Genomic DNA, 21648 nt, shown 5'->3' on the forward strand with positions numbered 1-21648 from the left:
ACAAATTTGCTTATGCGAGAAACATCAGGAAAAGGTACAAGGCAAATCGCTGGCTCAGTGGGGAACGTACCATTCTGCGTGGATGCGAAGGGGCTGCGAGGGGAGAACGCTGCGGGAGCGCCTGCGTGTGCGTGTGAGCGCGTGTGTGGGTGCGTGAGTGCGTGTGTGAGTGCGTGTGTGTGTGCGTGAGTGCGTGTGTAAGTGCGTGTGTGTGTGCGTGTGAGCGCGTGTGCGCTCGCCGCCGCGGCCCGGGCGAGCGCCGAGCGGCTGCGGCGCTCCCGCCTCACCCAGGCACCGAGCGGGACGCGTCGCGGCCCCTCCCCAGAGAAAGCGCTGGGCGCTGCTCCTGGTTTTCGCGCTGCCCTCTGAAAACCGGATTCAAAGCCACTCACCCCGCACGGCGGCCGCGGCGCTGCCCCGCAGCTCGGCGCCGGCTCTGCGGCCCGCCGCGGCCCGCCTCCCCGCTGCTTGTGCCCGCGGCCCGCGTACCCCCGCGGCGGCGCTGGGAGCGGCCCTCCCGCCCGGCCCGGCCCCCGGGGCTGCGCCAGAGCGGGGCGGGCTCGGCGCCGGCCGCTGCCGCGGCTGCGTTGTTACTACTCGTGGCAGCGATGACTGGCACGCACGGTGTATCGCGTACTTACCGGCGTTTCTTTACCACGCCTGCTGCTACGTCCCCGAGTGCCGCCGGAGGGGAACGGGGGCGGCCCACCCGCCGTCTCCTCGAAGCGTTCAGTGGGTGCCCGGCCGTCTGCCAGCGGCTCAGTACCATCAGTCCTGGCTTTTGCGTGGAGAATCTGAGGCCGAAATCGAGTGGCTGGGCCCAAAGCCCGGGGCAATAAACCTCTGAGCTGTGTCATAGAATCACAGAATCACAGAATGCTTTGGGTTGGAAGGGAGCTTTAGAGGTCATCTAGCCCACCCCCCCTGCAGTGAGCAGGGACAGCTTTAACCAGATCAGGTTGCTCAGAGCCCCGTCCAACCTCACCTTGAATGTTGCCAGGGATGGGGCCTCCACCACCTCTCTGGGCAACCTGTTCCAGTGCTTCACCACCCTCATTGTAAACAATTTCTTCCTTATATCCACTCTAAATCTATTCTTCGTTAGTTTAAAACCATTACACCTTGTCCTGTCACAACAGGCCTTGCTAAAAAGATTGCCCCCGTCCTTCCTACAGGCCCCCTTCAAGTACTGAAAGTCTGCAATTAGGTCTCCCCGCAGCCTTCTCTTCTCCAGGCTGAACAACCCCAACTCTCTCAGCCTGGCCTCGTAGCAGAGGTGCTCCAGCCCTCGGGTCATTTTTGTGGCCCTCCTCTGGACCCGCTCCAACAGGTCCATGTCCTCCTTGTGCTGAGGGCTCCAGAGCCGGACGCAGCACTCCAGGTCCTCTTGCAGCGGGGTGAGCAGACAACCTCTGTGCAAGCCTCGCACCATCTGCGTTTTCCACCCGCTGCCCTCTCTGCTGTCAGGGTCAGGGGAGGCGCGCACCCCTCAGCCATCTTCCCCGGCTTCCCAGGGAGAAGGTGACACACAGGGTGCTGCGGGCACTGGGGACAGCCCTGTCTGGAAATGGGCAGTGACAGTGCCAGAAACCAAGGCTACGGCTGTCACTCACCAGCGTGTGTTGAGCATAAAACACAAGCCCAAATTCTGCTTGGCTGCACTCTCCCGGTTATACGGGAAGCAGCGTGGTAAGAAACTGCGTAGGGACTCCAGAAACCCAGATTTGAGTTGAAGTTTACTTCCCCTGAGATAGGATGTCTTATTTTTGTCTTTTCATCCCTTCTGGCAACAGAAATAATGAGACCGTATGACAAAACACTCAGTGTTTAAACGGCTAAGGGCTGTTGGTATTAGTATACTGCCAGCAAGTAGAATTCACTTTTGTGAAGACTGGGCAAAAACTAGGAAAGAAGCTGAAACGGACATAGCCCAAAGACATTGAGTTTTCTTGTTGTTTTATTAGAGTTGTTTTTTATAGCTCATGCAGATGACCAAGCAAAAAGTATGTGCTTTCCTTCATTTTTTCTCCCATGTATAAGGTCTATTTATGGTAAGACATAGGAAACTAAAGGAAAAATGCTAGTAGTTTATATACTGTACCTACATAATATTATCTGACAGACTTTAATACGATACCTCACAGAAACAGTAAAGAAAGAAAATTACACCATCCTGCTAACTTTTCTCCATTCAAAACTCACTGAATATTAGAGCATTTCCAAGGGGTCTTCTTTTCATCTTCCCTGTTCCTGCTTTCCTCCTCAGCGTTCATCCTGCATTGGAAATTGTTTCTGCCTGGACATCACCTGGGCATTGGCCGGGTCTCTGCCAGCATGCAGCCTCCTCTGGGATCCCGTTTCCCTCCCTATCCTTATCTCCTGCTCCCTGGAGCCTGGTCAGAGCGAATGATGGCTGTTGCCCAGCCCGCGTGTCCAAAGCTTTCTCTGGGCTGGGTGGGAGCCAACACGTGCTCGGTCTTATCCTGACATGGAGCATCAGAAACTCTCCTGGATTCCCACCCAGGTTTTGACATAGCTCCTGGACTCACAAGTATCTTGGTCTCTTTTGGAGGTTTAATGTAAAGAGTGAGCATAACATGTATAAAGTAAATGGCCAATTTTCTCTTGGAGCACAAAATATTTTTGTCCTCCCCAATATATACTGGTATTGTATGTATTATTAATGTTAACAATGTTTGGAAAGGTCTACCTGAGCATAAAAGCAGCATAAAAAAGGGAGTATATTTTGTGGAGGAAGGACTTCAGAGAACACATTCATGATGCATCAGATGGATAGACAGCTACGTTAAAATATTTCAGAGGTGTATATGAGGAAATATGTTTTATTTTACTACTGGTAAATAGTAGGCTTTTAAAACTGGAAAATACTGCAACACTGTAGGTGTGCATTGTGATTTTAGACAAATGAAAGCTGTAATCTCAGCCTTGAGGAGTTTATGAGTTTGAAGAGCATAAAATCATGAAATATTTCTCCACATAAGATTGACAGCAGTGATCTCACTGTAGAGGTGACCCCCTCATTTCTGAGTAAGGTTGTAAAAGTTTACAGGATTAGTTCCTGTGTTAATTCCTAATATATCTTAAAGTACCTTTCTCTCAAATATTGTCGGAGTGATCGCTAATAATTTTACAAAATTTTAAAAAATCCTTTCATGTTTGTCTTTGGCCAAGGCCCATTATAAGGATTTCAGCAGCCACATTCAGCAATTTCTTAGCAATCTTGTGAGCGCCCATTAGTTTTTCAGAGCTCTTCAGACAGTTCTTTATGAAATTCATATTTCATAGTTTTAGGAATCCCTTTATTTTTGCAGTTTGGGCAACTGTGTTCGACGGAGTGAAGTTTCTTGTAGCCTCCTTCTCCCTCTCCTGCTTTCCCTGCCTCCTTTGAAGTGAATTAGCTCTCAGGAAAATGTTGCAGTAGTTCAAACACTCTCTGAGATTTTAAGCTTGCAGTTTGGGAATGTTTCTTATTATCTGGGTGGGATCCCCCCCCCCATTGCATTTAATATCTCTCTCTCTAGTTCTCCTTTACAATAAGAAAAGGGGTTTTTTTCCTATTAATAATTTTTCTGTCTAAGGACTTAATTGCTAATTAGCAGTGAAAAAAGTAGCTGTGGCTAAACTGGGTGAAAATTCTCCTGTTGCTGTCAGCCATTCATGAGCATTGACTGAGTGAGCCATACTTCATAGGAAGTTTGGATATTTACAGATTCTCTTGCTTTCGATTGACACAAACTGTTTATCTCTCTAACACAAGACAGAGAGCATCAGAAAATGAAAATTGTGATAGTGATTCAGGCCAAGGGTCCATTCAAGCCAGTACCCTGTCTCCAACCCTGCTCACAAGTAGATGCCTAGGGAAGAATAAGAGCAAGTAAGCACGTGTGATACTGACCCCGCTGCTCTCAGCCTGCAGCTATCTTCAGCTCAGGCCTGGGCATGTTGTAGTTTGTTTATATGGTAACCTCCAATTTACCTCTCTGTCAAGCACTTTTCCTGGTCTCCCTGTGAATCCATGCCAATCCCTTAAACGTGTGCTGTGCTTGGCAAGCACTTCCGCAGACTCAGTTCCTGCTGTGTGAGGAACAACCGCTTTGTTTTGCTTTGCATCTGGTTCCTACCAGCCTCATTTGATGCCCCTTAGTTCTTGCAGTGGGAGCGACAGTGAAGAATCAGTCCCTGCTTATCCCCTCTGTCCGTTGGTGATTTTGTGGACCTGCATCGTGTGCCTCCTGAATCGCCTCTTTTCTGGACTGCAGAGTGTTCTTCAGGGCGTCTTTGTTCAGAAACTTCTATACTTTCAGTCCTTCCTAGTGTTCTTCTCTGTCCTTTTCCAGTTCTGCTGTATCATTTCTTGAAGTGAGGGAACCAGATCTACATATAGTATTCACAGTATGGATGCGCCTTGGATTTACCCAGTGGTGTAATGATTTTCTGCTCTGTGGTCCTAATAATTCCCACTGTAAAATTTGCTTTTTTGAGTGCTACCGAGTGTTGAGCTGATGTCTCTACAGAATTATCTGTCATAATTAGAAGATTTTACTCCTGTGTGGTGGTAGTCAGCTCAGAGCCCTTTATTTTAAATGTGTGGCCAAGTTGGTTGGTTGTCTCCCATAAGCATCTCTCAAGATTCACAGAGACTAAAAATAACTTTTAATTGCCTGGCCTCCTGAGTGGTGTCCAGAACACTGTGGTAGTCTAAGTTCCCATATAGGTTAGAAACAACCCTCGTGCTCTGTGAATGAGTCACCTATAGGGAGAATTTGGCACAAGTTGGTAGCTTAAATACTGTTCTTCAGATATATTTTAGGTACACTTCTCTACTGTTATCTAAAATACTTTTACTCTTGATTTGTAGCCCCAAACCCTCTGCTGAAGAGAAATAACTGGGTTTTTTTCCTAATCAAGGTACACGCTTTTCTGTTGAATTTATTGGGGCAGGGGGTTGGATACGTAGCTGAAGAAGGCAGAGATACCTCTTTTTTTATACAGTTGCCGTATTTGCTTATTGGACCACTTATTTAGGAAGTTCAAGAGCTGGATTTAATTCTGTCTTCAGCTTGAAGGAAACCAAACACCCATTCTTAAAGAGTGACCCCCACATCAAACTGCGGGCTGTTCTGGAGTGGGTACATCATCAGTTCCTGTTGAAGGTGTTTCATTGCAGAAAAATATCTTGGGTTTCGGTGAAGGAAAAGACAGAATGCAGGCATGATTTTGTCACTTAGGCACTGGGATGACCTTGGAACATGAAGGCTCCAGTCCTTGGGTCAAGCATTGCTGAAACTGTTAACACGCAACAGCAGTTGGGTGCCTACACAGCCCCTACTGTGCTGTAAAAGAAAAGCCCATGCTTTCTTTACCTAAGGTTAAGCATCAACTGGGTGAAAGTTTTGAACGTAGCAGGAGCTCATTTTTGCCTAACTGTCATTTTTGTGATTTTAAGTCCTTCTTCTTTTTTTTTTTTAAAACAATTAAATATCTGGCCTAGAAAGAAAGTTAGTTGTTTTGTCACAGTTCCCTCTGAGGACTCATCCATTCCTACTACCAGGAAGCACAGTTAGCATTAACTGAAGGAAAAGAGAAAGTTTTCATAAGTAGGAAACTGGTTCATGTCGAGGTAAACATGACTGCACCTGGAAATCTCAAGCAACTGCCCTTAATTTAGGAATTTTTGTTGGATATTAACCTTACCTTTTCCCCTTTCCTTTTAAGATATATTTTAGTTCCCAGGTCAGATAATTCTGTTGCTAGCTTCCAGTGGTGTTATACTGGATGTCTTCCATAGGCTTGGAGTTTGATCAGATGAATAACCCTCACCAGACAAAGCAAGACTGAGATATGAAAAATAAGGGAAAACAAAGCACCCAAGAAAATAGAAAGTATGAGGAAGGCAGCACAGTAACCTTAGTGGGATGATGATCAGTTATAGAGAGAGTTATAGCAAAATGGGAATCAAGAGCTTGGTGTGGACCTAGGTGGTTTTCCAAGGCAAAAACTTGCCAAGTACTGGTCAAGAAAACCTCTTCACTAGTAACAAGGCATATTTGCCAGCTTGCTTCTGTCCCCTACTGAAATTAATATTCTTGCAAAATTGCAAGGGGCATGTAATTAAAAAGGGAAAGAATAATTTGGATAAACCTTTTCATCCAAAGTTGGTTCCTGATTCTCTTCCCCAGTATGGAGACAAATTTCACTGACTTCTTCCTTTCCTTTCCTACGCTGAGATGTAGGGTCATGCTGTCTGCAAGCTCTTCCCCTCCTCTTCCTTCACTAGTTGACAGGTAGGATGTCAGTTTGGATAGCCTTGGGCTGCCAAATGGTATGCTGGAAGCCAGACACATTTCTATCTGCAGTTTATTTTGTTCCTAAGTATTTTATGCTTCTTTGAAACCAGCTGTTATCCTTAATGAGCCCATTAATACTTTCTTGAACTGTTACCAGATAAGTCCCATGAGCAATCACTGATTTTAAGCCACTTGGCTATATTCTGCACACAAACAAAGCTCCATTTTATACACAGTACTTTTAAAATCCTGTTTTGCCAAGAAGCTTTTGTATTCTATTTTCAGTAATAAATATCTACTCTTAATATTGCTATGAAGTTATTGAGTTTAGTCTTAAAAAATGTCCATGATCATAAGATGTATGTAACTCATCTAGGAACTGGAGAGAACCAGCTCAGTGACCTGAAATACTTGTCCAGTGGCTGTGCTTTCAGCGAACTAAACTTCTTGAACTCCTAACAGTCCCTTTGAACAGTGACAAGACATTAAGGTATTGTCATTGCTTTAGGAAGCCCACTTCAAAGATGCTGTAGTGGTGCAAATGTTATGCCATAGGGGATTACAGTCAAGGATAGAATAGAGTAGACTATTTCAGTTGGAAGGGATCTACAACGATCATCTAGTCCAACTGCCTGACCAATTCAGGGTTGACCAAAAGTTAAAGCATGTTGTTAAGGGCATTGTCCAAATGCCTCTTAAAAACTGACAGGCTTGGGACATCAACCACGTCTCTAGCAAGCCTGTTCTGGTGTTTGACTACCCTCTCGGTAAAGAAAGGCTTCCTAATGTCCAGTCTAAACCTCCCCTGGCACAGCTTTGAACCATTGCCATGCATCCTATCACTGGATGCCAGGGAGAAGAGCTCAGCACCTCCCTCCGCGTCCCCTCCTCAGGAAGCTGTAGAGAGCAATGAGGTCGCCCCTCAGCCTCCTTTTCTCCAAACTAGACAAGCCCAAAGTCCTTAGCTGCTCCTCATAGGACATTCCTTCCAGCCCTTTCACCAGCTGTGTTGCCTTCCTCTGGACACATTCAAGGACCTTCACATCCTTCTTAAGTTGTGGGGCCCAAAACAGTCAACCTCTCTCTTCTCACTCTACCCCAAACCCACGTAACTCCTCTCCACTTAGGTAGACATGCAGGTGGGATTCTTCTCTCCTAATTTCAGCCATGTACAAGTTAGGGTATCTAGTCTAAACTCCCTCAAGAGAGTTAGTCACTCTCAGGTGCAATTCCTTTCACTTGCCTTTGATGCTAGTGGAAGGAGACCCGCCACTTGGCTTACAGCAGACATCTGGCAGCATCTAGGTGGCTACGGGGAGATGGATGCTGTCCTCCCCTGTCAGAATACTTGGACTCCCACAGCCTTTTGAGCCATAGCTATTGACCCAAGTTTTCCAAGTGTATAAAACCCAGCTATTTAATGTCAAAGGGTAAGGAAATGAACGATATATTCATATTTCACTATCATGCTGAGGCTAATTACTGTCTGGCACTGGGTGCTGTCAGAACAGCATTATAAAATACCTGAGGCAGAATAGTTTAGGATGAGTCAGAAGCTATAAACCAGAAAACCCTCTGCTGGGAAGTATTTAGAGTGAGCCTAGCGCTTATTGCTGTGACAGTGCCAGCAAAGTTTATACAGCAAACAAAGTCCAGTAGAAGCAGGAGGAAGACTAAAAAACTGCAGCTAACAAAGTGCCTGCAGGGAGAAGGAACTAGGTAGAGCCACAGGCAGGCATGGCACCAAAAATTACACTTTGAAATTAAATGAGTTTTCTAGGTCAAAACTGACATGCTGACACAGTGATACAGGGACATCTGTAGCGCTACTTCATGCGTCGTACTGCTTTGTGAACAGACAGAGACCTTCGTTCCCCAGACATGTCTGAATAATACTTCCTACACTAGCATCCTGTAAGAAAAAAAAAGTTGTTTGTCAATTGGTGGTAAAAAAGAAAAGTAAAAAGGGTCAAAACAAGAGTATCTGAATACCTGAAAACAACTAAGTGCTTTTATTTGCATTCTCTTCTAATATCTCACAAAAATTGAATTAAAAATGTTGAGGTGTTTATAGGAGAAAGGTAAGAAAATCCTGCATTTCAAATATATCTAAGAGAGAGGAAAGAACTAACACACTTTATTGCCTCCAAGTTATGTCCATTTATGGCCTAACTTTAAAATCTGCATGCTAAGTGTATGTTATTGGATATTATAATAAGACTCTCTCAAGTTCAAGAACTAAACTACTGTCAGATAATCAGGTTTGTTGCTTCAAGCTAACAATGAATTGAGTCATCAACACAATCAAAAACATTATAGATGCCAGTGTAAAATACAAACACATACAACACTTAGGTTGATTGATTCCTTCAGCAACTGACCTAGATTAGCATTTTGTTTTCTTTTTTCCCCCAGTTTATCAGATGATACAGCACACAGCTTTGTGATCCTTAACATCTGTGGTAGAAATTCATGTCGAAATGCTAATTTTATATTTGTGTGTGCGTGCATTTTCTTCATACAAATTACAAAATGTGGGTTAGGGTGCAAGGTATGGTTGTCTATCTTAGAAAAGAAATTAATTAGAATATAACTGTGCAGGAACTATTTTAGCTTTCCTTATGCCTTTTCCTACGATTAATACAAAGTTTATTGTACACATTGTTCTGTCTCTGGTGTAGTAAATATTAAGGTTTTAAAATATCGTGTATCCAGAGAATATCTGTTGTGCCCTCTAGCGTCCAGTGCAAGGGTTTGTCTTCATAGCAGAAGTGAAGCATTCACCAGGGATGAGCTTTTAATCTTCAATGCAAGTTCTGTCCTAGAGGAAATGTTTTAAGAACCTTTGTCACCAATGATAATAAGCAGTAAGGAAACACGATGCTAGAAAATCATTAGTATAAGAAAAATCCTGTTTGATACTAGTTTTCTGTGACTATTGCAGAGAACATGGCCACTGGGAGAGCAGTTCTAACCAGTGAGTACTGCGGCTCTGCACTGAAAAAGGAAGAAGAAAACAGAAATTGAGAAGTAATATCCTACAGAAAATATTTTTGCATTGGTTTGTACCCCCATATGTGTCACAATAACACTTTAGTTATTCCTAGGCTTCTTTTGTCAGGTAATAAAGATGACAGTTGCCCTCATATCAATCTCTCTCCTTAGAGCAGAAGAGTTGATGGGCTTGTGCAACAGGAAGGAAGGAAGCAGGAGGACTGCGTGACTAACAGCCTCTCACTGTGACCTGTTTTTCTTAGTCTCTGTCTGGTAGTGAGTAACAGCAATTGAAAATGGTAACCTCTGGGGTTAACAAGTCTATAGTATCTCTAAATGAAAAGCAAACCATCGATAGGGACAGTGTCCCAGGAAACAATTCTTATCAGTTGTTTAGCTTCTTTTTAAACCTTGTGATGTTAAATATTTAACTCTACTAAAGCATATAAATGAAATATGTATTTAAAGACTTTACCTATTTGAAACTTAATTGCAGCTTCTACTAGCAGATTTTTGCCGGGAAGTAAGGGGACTGGTTCCTTCAAGTACAAATTCTGGGATACATAAATTTGTTTTAAACTAGTAATCTCTTCTGTACTTTTTGACTGAGAAGTCTGGCCTGAGGTACTCTTTTGAACACAGGCTGGAATTTCAAGTCTGACTATAGACTCAGTCTTTTTGTGTAAAGCACAGGATATAGAGGTTTTGCCCTCGCATCTGAATAATGAGAATCTTTGCCAAATGTGACTGTCTTTCTTCACCCCATTTGTGATAGCAAAAGGCAATAGGGTGTGTCTGCACTCTCCGTCAGCTTCTTGTGGAATTGTTCATGTAAATATGGAGTGGAATGAATATTAACTGGTACCTAAAGAGGTAATAAATAGGCAGTTTGATTTCAGGGGGAGGCACTTTATGGAGTATTTGAACTGAGAGTGGCAATGCATTAGCTGTGATATTAAAAAACATGAATACATCTGAGCACAGTTTTCTGAGAAGGTGCTTTAAATCTGCTGATACTCTACAGCTCTACCTGTTTGATTTTGAATACTAGCTCCAAGTAGAGTTTTAAAGGTATAGGTTTTTTTCAGGGGAGAGGCGGAGGAGGGAGAAAGTAAATTTTCTACACCAATAATTCTTCCCTTAGATGAAACTAAAACTTGGGAGACCTGTTTCTATAGTTGTTGCGCTTCAAAGTTACTTTCTATCCCAGATGTAAGATTTACATTTGTCTGTTATGGAGAAAGGGTCATACATCAGTTGACACTCTGTTTTCATGTTCAAGTTGGTGCTTCTTTAGATTTGAAAAGCGAGGCTGAAAAGGAGCCCAGCTGCTGGCTGAAGTCTGTTGTGGTACGGGACGAACATAATTCCATGAAGTTGATAAACTCTAGCTAGGCATCAGCAGGTACATAAGGTGCTGCTTCTGATGAGTCCAGCAATGTATGACATAATATATTTCAGAAGCAACTAATTTTAGATATTCTTTCCAAAGGGAGTTTTGCAGGCTCCTCTTAAGTGCCAGAGCACTTGCCTGAAACATCTGCTGACAAGTCCCTCTGTGCAGCTACAAACCACCTGGGAGAAAGCCAGGAAAATGAGAGGGAGCACCCACTTGCTCAGTGTGCCATAAGCTCACCCTGGCAAGGTTTATTATGGGACGTACCCATTAGAGTAGCTTGGTGATTGCTTCACAGTTACTGTCGAGCCTTTCATTGACTTGGAATCAAGCTTGGATCAAGTCCTGTACGTGAACACATCATCCTGTGATCTGAATGTTAACCATCAAGGTAAAAAAGTCATCAAGGTAAAATTGTTCTAACACACCGTCTCCTATCCATGCTCAAGATTTACAACCTGGCATTGGAAATAGTGAGGAAGTCAGTAATGATTAGCTTCAAAACAAATCCAGCTACTTAGCCGGAATTCAAAAGAATAATTATGCAGGGGACATAATTCTAGGGGGGAGGCTCATCTGAATTTCTGCCACAAAAAGACTCTAAAGCTTCAACAGGAGCGAAGCAACGTTTCACGATCTTCAGTGTCCTGACACTTCAGCCAGCGGTGAGCGATAGAAGAGGGAGGACGGTGCTTGCCTGGCCGAAGCCCAGAGGAGGGTGCTGGAGAGCCGAGAACGGCACTGTTAAATGCCTTAAACTCCTTCAGACACGATGAGCAGTAGATCCATCCCCATACCCGTGTTTTCTCTATCGGTGAAGCTGCAAAACAAATAGGGAATTAGTCAAAGCCTTTCTTGTGTTTGTCAGATACTTATGTATGTGCGTGCTCATCCTACACGTGCCATCTTTCAAATTGATTTCATGACTCCTTTTCATCATTTCTGCCTGGTTCTGCTGAGCAGCTATTTTGTTACCTCCACCATCCTTTCTTGGCCTATTTTATATCAGACAAAGAATCTAGATATCTTGAGTTTCACCTGTATATTTAACAGTGTACTCATAGAACAGATGTTGTTGCCATATTATTTGATACAAACGAAGAATAATAATTTATATTTGATGGATAGGCAAACTGATGCTTAGAGACTAAAGGAGACTCACCAAAAGATACAGCCACCTCCAGTCTGCCTATGTACAAAATTTCAGCCCTTTAAACTGTTCTGTTGGCCAATCTGTTATGCTTAAAATCCACCTGGGGCAAACTTTCTGACTTAGGATTTGCCCAGGAATGTTTTAGGTAATGGTTGTGTAGCGTGAAACACAGGGGCTGTCGCTGGAGCCAGAGCTGGGATCCGAACTTCTCCCTGCACTAACAGGGCCAGCCACCAGGCTACAGCCTTGCTGTGTGAGAGCTGCTGGTTCCTCAGCTCTGCTCTACAGGTTGAAGTCTCTTCAGCATGGAGGTGCCCTGCCTTCCCCCCCCCCGCTCTTCTGCAATATCATGGGACTTGGTGGCGGAGGTGCACTGAGGTGTGAAACCTGTGATAAAATCCTCTCTGGAGAGGCAGGGTTTGAATTCCCGTCTTAATCATTGGGCTATAATGAAGATGGGGGAAAATTAAAAAATTGGGATGTGCACACTCAGGTAAAAGATACATGCTGACTTCTGGGTACGGGCGTTGGGGGGCTGTGGGTAGCTGTTCTCCAGATGTGCCAAAATGGTTGGGGAAGCAGATGGTTCAAGACATATTCCAGATACTACTTGCTCTTACGTTACTGTTGCCTAGCTGCAGGTAATCTGCTTTTCTGTGGCCCTGTGGTTCCCGAGCCTGACACCCCTTCGCCTGGATGTCCATGTTGGCTCTTCTCTGGTAACTGCCCCGACGCAGGCTGCAGCCAGCAAAGGGGCTGTCTTGGGGAGCAGCTGGGGTTCAGTTAGTGACCACCTGGAAAACAGCTGCTTGTGTCCCAACCTTTCAGCCCCTGCCAGGTCCGGACCCAATTGCCGCCGTGGTCTGCTCATGCCTGAAGCAGGCCTGGGCTGTGATGCTCGCTGTTTTGATGTGCTCAGATAAATACAGGCTTTTATAATACTAAATACATAATGCAAGCCTTTGCAGGACTGGAGCATTACCATATCTGATAGCTACTCCCCCCCTCTCAGGATTGCAGTCATCAGAGGTGTGAAAGGGTAGTCTTAACAGAAATGTAACCGCTGCCCATATATGCCTCCTCCACATGCACAGAAAGGGGAAAGGCATTCCCACAGAAGGTGGTGTTACATTCCCACAGAAGGTTGCAGTACACGTGCAGAACCTGACTTGGTAAGCTGCCCTGCAAGGTGGAATATTACGGTCTTACAGACCAAGCAATACGAGTTTTTGGCAAATGGCAGAGTGGAGGTACCTTAGGGTGATATAAAATTACATATTCATACAAGTTGTTGTTAATTTGATGATTTACATGTGCTTAGTGTTTACTCTTTGAGAGTTCTGGTTTGAGAAATATTGGTTAAGTCTGTTGCTGTAATGTGAACTAAAATCACCTCAGTGTGCCCCATTACTTTAGATTGCTTCTATGCTTGGTCTGCATGACATAGTTGGCAAAGACTAGTGTATGGTTGAGAGAGCTCTGCCCCATGAACTAAGTGGCATTAATCATCTAGCTATATGCATGCTTTTATCTTTTTTTTACATTGCTGTGGGGTATCCCCACTTGTGCCCGGACCTCCTACACATAAGGCACAATGCACAAACTTACTTCCCTGCAGCACTGTAACCAGTCGTGCAGAACTACCACCCTGCAACAGCGCTGTCACATTTCAGAATTACTTCCCTACCGTACATCTGTGTCCTGGCCCCTTCCCCTCCCCCCGCTTTTTTCTTTGCTACCTGCAGTATTGCAAACCCCAAGAGCAATGAGCAGAGCTGAGAAATCCCCCAAACTCAGCTATCCGTGCAGCTACTCAGCATAGCTCTCACAGCACTCAGCATGTGCATTGCTTCCCCCACTGGGTTTTTTTTTGCCTTTTCTGTGGCTTATTGTCATTTAGCATCCTGCGTCACACCACCTCACAAGCCCAAATAATTTGTTCTGGGATTAATTGCTGTGGTTCAGGGGCTCAACCCGAAGAGCAATGTAGCAGCTGCTATACTGCAGTCAAAGCTGACAACAAAACCCCAAGTGGAAAATTGAAAGAGAGATGAGCTCCTTTCCCTCTCCTCTCCCTGCAAACTCAAACACTTAACCTAAAGGATTCTCCATATATTTTTGCATAAAGAGACATCATGGTTGCCTTTTTTTTTCCCTTGTAATTGCTCTGTCCCATAACAGAACCTCTCACTACTGCAGTTTTTTTACCTTGTGGGAAGATAGCATAGGAAGATATGTTTCTTTTTTTTTTCCCTCTCTAACTACTGCTATGGGAGCAGAATTTTACCTGGAAAAGTGTGCATTAATGTTTGTGATAATGAATACAATTATGGAAAATTATTTGGTTTAGAGGCAGAAGAGTCAGGGAGATACCTGCAGGACTGGGAAGCAAACCCACTTCATCTCTGCCACTGACAATCTCTTTGGCCAGGGGAAAGTTGCATAGAACCCTGTTTTGAGTGCTCATTCACTTAATATAAGTTAATTTATCTTGATTTTTGGATGCCTATCTTGAAAAAGATGGAGGGGGGGGGGGGTGCCAAAGGGCCACACAGCCCCTGTTCAGTGGATTCCTTAGAGATCCATTGGCAGTAGGCAGTTGTTGAGAGCAAACTCAGGTTGGGCACCCAGAAATGAAAGGCTACTTTTGCAAAAAGGGCTTTAAAGCATTGGTATTAGGAAAATGCTGACTATCATGAATGCTTATTTCAAAAGGTAGGCTAGCGCCCAAGGTGAGTCTTCCAGGAGAGTGAGGGGAGAAAGGGCAGCCAAATATCCACAGCTGTTTCCCAGTCTCCCTTCACACCTGCATTCCCTCTGCCCCAGCTGCTTGCAGGAGAGACACCACCTCTGTTGCACCAACCCTGCTGCTGCTGTTGCTCTGGGGAGTCACGGTCCACACATGGTACGAAAGCTGACAGCATCATGACCCCTGCGTGAGAAGGGCCCAGGGGTGACAAAGCTTGGATGCTCCCTGCTGAAGGACAACTTTGCTGTGACCAAGCAATTTTGTGTTGCTTCACAGGAGAGCTGTAAATTATGGGGGTGGTTTTGAGTTGATCTTAGGAGGTCTTGCTGCCACACAATACAGTGATCTCTTGACCGGGGTTATTTTTTTAAATGTAGGAAAGGATATAAAAAAATAAACATCAATGGAAAGATGAGAGAAATGGGAACAGGAACATGCACTACATGTTCCTGGACTGTATAAATGTGTCATAGAATTGAGTTTAAAAAAATAATAAGGTAATAAAAACCTCTGCGGATAACTAGTCATCCGCTTTATTAGCGATATGACAGGAGTTGAGCAGGAACATCTAGCCTGGGACTAACAGAAACCAGTTTCTTCCTTTTTTTGTTCAACTACCAAAACCTCTGACCAAGATGCGTCTATGCTACTCTCCTTCAAACATCTACATTTCATGGCAGGACTTCTTACTTTATCTGTAGCAGTACAGGAAGACCTGCATAATATTGAGTACCTAATGCCCTGGGGTACGGATCACACTTGGATTCCTCTGGGCATTGCTCTAATAAAAATCATAGGACAAATACCAAACTGCTTGCGTAACCTCCTAGGTGTCAGTGGTTATGCTGCAGAGACATTTAGTCAAACCATTCTCCCCAACAATACGTTCAGAAGTACAGCATTGTTTTCAGGCCTGCTGGAAACACGCCAGGTTTTTGCTGAGCCTTACGTGTGCTGAGGCATGACTTGGGGTGAGGCTGTGTGAATATATTGCCTGCAGTGTTCACTAATTCTAATGGTTTCATCCCTTGTGATGTAGTGACTCATTTCTTTGTGTGCATGCACGTGGCAGGTAACGCTCCTAAAGTTCTTCTTATGGTTTCTGACGTGGGTTGATACTTGGCTTGCTAATGCCAGTGTCCTCTGTTCATGACATTGCTTTTGGAAAGTATTGCTGTTTAAGACAAATTTCAGTTTCATTTTGATTACCATATCCAACCTCCTTGCTTGACTTGCCACCCTGGAGCAGTATAAAGCCTAAAATCATTCTTTCGCTATGTTGAAAGGTCTCTGGAGAAGAACTACATCTTAATAGTTCTTTGTGTATCCCATAGCATTGATTATTTGCTTTCCCACTTCCACAATACAATTGTATTTTGGAAAACTCCCTGCTTACAACTACATGCTAGGTTTCATATAAATGATTATGAAAATACCATTTATATTGTTTGAAACCGATGCGGAAATGCATGTTTGTCTGTGTCTCCAAGATCTCTCTATGCAAGCACCTTGCTGACAATTTTTTTGTGTCCATATCATTACCATCATCACTCAGCATCACCTACTGTTCACCTTCCCCTAAAGCCCGCTGAGAGCTCTTCTTGAGATGGGGAATCTGTGCAATGAGAAGGAAATGGCAGTGGTCTACTCAGATGTCAAACGCGCATCACTTTTTCCTTGCCCACAGCAGAACTCACAGGCGAGGGCCGTGTAGAAGAATAGCTTAGGCTGAAAGTGTATTACACAAATACCTAACCGCTCCGCACTAGGGGACAGATAGGCGTGTTACGTAAAGGGGAAAATGGCTCAGAGCCAGCAGCACCTAGCAGAAATCATGACAATTGCAGTAGTGCTGCCATGTGTGAGAGATGCTACTCGGGAAGGTTTCCTCTGGCTTCCCCTAGAGTTAGAAAGTTACATGCAGAGCCAAGGGTGGAGCTGCAGCATGTGTGAGTTTGGGCTTTGGGCTTTAAAGGCCAACTCTGTTTGTCCCCAGATCCTAAGGTTGCACAATATCATGTGCCAAATCTTATTAATAATTTTGGCTCTTAAGGAAAGAGTGTGGGTGTGTGGAGAGAAATGATTGTACACAAGCGATTTCATGCAACTGTGAAAGAAGAAAGAAAGTGAGCCTTTATTTCCCTGTGTACGCAATATTCCAAATAGGGTGACATTCACTGCCTTCAGAGATAGTACAGGACTAACAGGAAAACAGCTGTAGGCATGAAAACCAAGAAAAAGTCTTCAGTAAGACCCAGAATCAAAACCAAATAACTTGAATGAAACTAAGACTGTGAGTCTTAGATGTAAATCTTCACTACTGATAATAAATGAATTCATTGTTTTGTCAACAGAAGGGCTCACCCTGACTTGGGTATGAGTCCTTACTCTTAACATCAGCAGGGTACAAGGTTTAAGCACTCAGCTGAGTTACCTCATGTAATGTCAGCTTTTACTGTTTAATAGCCTGTGTTTATTAAGCCAATGTACATAGTCCAAGATATTGTTTCTGTCACAGACATAAAAATCTTCAATTTTACTGGCAGCTTATTCAGTGTTGGAAGTCCTCATACAGTTTTAGAGATCCTAGATTAGCATTAATTCAAATAGCTGTGCAACAGTGTACATAATTACTGCAGACAGTCTAAGCACGGCTGCAATCATAGACACTTCCTCTATAAAAGAGAAGCCAAAAGATTTTATACTAGTTTTTAATGAAGTTATATTTCAGTGTCTGTATTCCAAAACTCTTCCTTGGAAATTGAGCCACTTTCAGCAAAAGTCTCACATCTGTATCTCATCTCTCTAGTTTGAAGGATGGAGGGATGAGCTGATCTTGTTGGGTTTTGAACCTCCACTGCCACTAAATATAACATGAACCTAGTGACAGAACTTCAGCTGATGTACCTTGCCAATAGCTGACTTTGTAAGATTTGATCCATGGGACATGCTAGTTTAATATTGCTAATAAATAATATTAAGACTACTGGTAGTAGTCTGCATTACAAAACAAAAAACCCAAGACATTTCGCAACCTCTGTCAGTCACCGCTGTTATGGAGGAACTGTTGCAGAGTGGTTGAGCTCAGTTCTGTTCCATAGTGTCCTTTCCATGTAAATATTAGGGGGAAAAAAGCCTACAGCAACAAGCTTTTCAAAGTACCCAACTTAATACTGAACCCCATGAGTTTGAAAATCCTGTGTAGGGAATTGATTGCATCAGACTGCAGCCTGATACTACTGTAGCTACTCACTTTACAATGCTGGCTTGCAAAAGCCCTCACAGGAAGACCTTGTGAAAAAGGAGAAGTTGTTTAAAAGTCCTGTGCTTCCTTCCTTCCTCTGTTGGGCTGCTGTAGTAGTATCTAAGTCCTGCTGCATACTTTGGGGTTTGTTTGATTTTCTTCATATTTGCCTTGCTGAAGGACTCAGAAGAGAAGAGACTTTGAGCTCACTTAGAAAGTGCAACAAAAATAGTGAAGGCTGCATGAAGGGGTTAGAAAGGGACAGATCCTGAGAAGTCTGGCAGCAATGTGGAGGCTGCTCCCAATGTAATAGTAGCATGGTATCTTAGCATGTGTATTGCACAAGCTTTTGAAAAGGAAGTTGTGAGAGAAAGCAAAGGGACCACATACATAATGAAATAACAGTATGAGTAATGAAAGTACCACCTAGCCTGTGGGCCTCCCTTTCTCCAGGAGCTGTTTGAGCCTTCATTTCCTTGTATCTGTACTCTGTGACTGGACGTTGTTTCATTTCAGAAAAGTCTTCTCTTGTTGGTGGCTCAGAACATCTCACACGTGAGTAGTGCCACCACGTTCACTTACCGAGGCAGCATGTTAGCCAGGACCGGCCCAGTGCCAGTACACGCCCAAAGATATCAAGGCTGGGTAGAGGTAGATAAAGATGGAAGAACTGGGAGGTGAGATATGGTGGAGCTTAGGAGAGACTTCAGATGCTCTTGGGGCAACAGAAGAATGCTGGAAGCAACTGCTGCTGTTGCCCTGATGATTGCTGCCTCTCTGAGTACACCCCTCCCTTCACCCATAGCCAGCCTTGCTTTCCAGGGCTCTGACAAAGTCAAAATTTGGCCATTTGGATATCCTTCCTATGTCTTCCGGACCTTATGCGTACCATCTTTTCCTTTAATTCTTCAGAAATTGAGTGAAGCTGTACAGTTCTCATTTTACTCTTCTTACACTCCCTATGGGTGCTCCCTGGGGCCAGCATGGTCCCAGCAATGGGATTCTGTGTCAGCCTTTCTAGCAGGCAGCCAACTGACCAGACTTGTATTGTGATTTTGTGGTTAATGTCTAAGAGAATACCGAGAGCCATAATTTTACGTCAGAAATGTGAACTGCTGTATCGTGCTGTCTGCACCAAACTTATCACCCTCTTGTTGTCCTATTGCTTTAGAAGAGCTTTGCATGAAGGCAAAGATATTTCCCGGTAAAGGAGCGTGTCTCAAGTTTACCGATGAGTGTAAAGTCTGGCCGCTTTGAAACATGAGCTGCTCCAGGTTAGAATGGCTGAGTTCTGAGAAGAGAGGGGAAAAGCTAAAAAGCTCATCTGTTAAGAAATTAATCTGTGGTTTGGAGGAATTCTAGAAGTGTGTGGGGAGGTAAAGCATGGGATGAAGCCTAAAATAAAATTCTAGTAATTTATTTTGAAACAAAATTAAAAAAAAAAATTATACCAAAAAGCCACCATATCCATTTATTAAGGACCAGCCCTATCTTCTAGTGAATTTTCTAATTGACCTTTTAAAAAATTAAACCAGTATGATTTCCTCTCTTCTTGGTCTTTCTTCAATTCAACTTACCTGTTGAACTACAAGTTACAAGTAGTTACAACCTACTGTTATTAGGACAAAGTCTGCTAAGGATGTTTTGCATGAAGTTATAATGTATCACTGATACTTTACAATTTATACAAATTGGACTTCTGCCAATCACTTCCGTGGTCACTATAAGAAATTGAGTCTTGACTTCAACGACGTATCAGAACTTGAATAGGGGTGTACTGATGGGCTGCCATTTGTTGGATTTTTTACATAGATGCAGTGTGCTAAGAAATCTTTTCATTGAAGTGTATGTAATTCATTCAACTGAATGTCAAGGGTCTGATTCGTAGGGGCTACTCTAGTCCCTTTCAGACCTGGCTGGAAAGTCACTATGACAGAGAAGCTAGGGATTTCCCCATCAAGGGGAGTCCCCACTTGTTGGTGAAGCAAAGCTAGACCCTTGAAGACATCCTTTGTTTAGAGGCATGTGAAAAAATTTCCTCTCTGGCATACTGGCTCTAGGAAAATCATTATATGCTGTCATTATCCCTCCCATTCCACCTGTGTAATTAGGGGACTGGGTATGTTGCAGGTGTTACAGAAGGCACCTTCACTTGCCTTGTTGCTTCAGTGGTGTGCTAGGCATAGCTCATTCAGATCCAAATGAGCTAGTATGTAAGAGTAAAACCAGTACATCTTCAGTCACATAAGTTTGCCTTCATTTTCTGTGACTTCTTTTTCTTTTAGTCACTAAATAAATGTACATATGCATGTACTTATATGAAAAGCATGTATTCACATAAGTAATAAAAGTAAAGTACAGAATATAAGGCCTGCACTAAAGCACAGAATCCTCATTTTTTTCCAAAGTATAATTTGTTGCTAAATATTTGCACATAACTAACTCAGTGAAGATGAGGTAGCTATTTTCCCCTCAATTTATATAATATATATTTCCTTTGTGAGAGGCCCAAAAGCTTGATGCATTGACTGGATATAAATAATAAAAAAACCTTGAACTGAAATCAATGCATATCTACTGGTTTTGTGACCTTGGATCTTCCCTGGTTGCTTGGTGGAATCCCACATGCTTTTTACAGAGGGTGTTTTTCCTCCATCTAGAACTGTAGCTCTTCAGTTTTTATTTGCAGGGCTTATACAGCTACCTTTTGAAACAATTCCTTTTCTTCCCTCCTGTTATTAGAGAAGTTAGTTTCATGGAGGCAACCTGGGACACTCAATAACCTAGTCTCCACTGGTTTTCACAATATTGCAAATATGCAGGAAGGTCAATTAGTTGTGTACATTTAGGAGTTGCCTGGAAAATATGAAAGTAATCACCTCACATTTATGTAGTTCCATTCATTACCAGGGATCCAAGGGTTTGGCAAATATACAGGAGGATGACAAATTATATTTACTGTGCTCAACATGGTATCCAACCAGCTAGAGAAGAAAGTTATGAATGAAATTGAAATGCAATTTCAGTTTTATTTCAAGGTGATTTCAATTAGCATTTGATCCAGTTAGAATCTGTACTACTGATGGTTTGAATTTCACCACCGCACTGACCTTTACAGCCTACGTTTGCCAAAACTGACAGAAGATGCCTGATGTGTTTTCTCTCCTTCACAGGGCAGCAGCACAGTGTTTTCAGCTCATTGTCCCTGAGGGATGGTTGACTCGGAGACAAGAGTGCTCATGTGGAGGTCCCAATGTTGCGCTTGCATTTTGGCTTGTTTGGTATCTCCCATCCAGATACGAACAAGGTCCAAGGCTGTGGTATGGAATTATTCATGAACAGTTATTTTCACAGTGAAATGTGCTCTCAAGCAAGAGGAACATATTCTACCAACATTTTCTGGTAGCCCACAGCACCCACATCCTCTGCAAGTGAGAAGCAATAGGTAACAAGGATGATAAAGGCGCCACATGCATCCTCTGAAACTCACAGGTCAAGATGAGGTTAGTAATTACAGAAAACTCCTAAATGTTACTGCTTGGTCTCCAACCCAGGAGAATCCCTCTGCCCCCCACCCAGCCTCTCTTCTTGAAGAACATGTAAAACGCTGTGAACAAAATTTTGTGTTTGTTTTATGGTATCTGAATGACTCCACTAGTATACTGTTTGATATAATTACCTTACTATACTCTTGTGAAAAATAAATTGTTCTTGCATTAGACTGAGCACAGAGATGATTCAAGTTGCCCCGCTCTGTTCAGAGGGAGTCTGTGACAAAAGAGAAACCGAATAGCTTTGGATACC

The sequence above is a fragment of the Pelecanus crispus genome, chromosome 2 (assembly GCF_030463565.1).
Source record: "Pelecanus crispus isolate bPelCri1 chromosome 2, bPelCri1.pri, whole genome shotgun sequence".
NCBI lineage: Eukaryota > Metazoa > Chordata > Aves > Pelecaniformes > Pelecanidae > Pelecanus > Pelecanus crispus.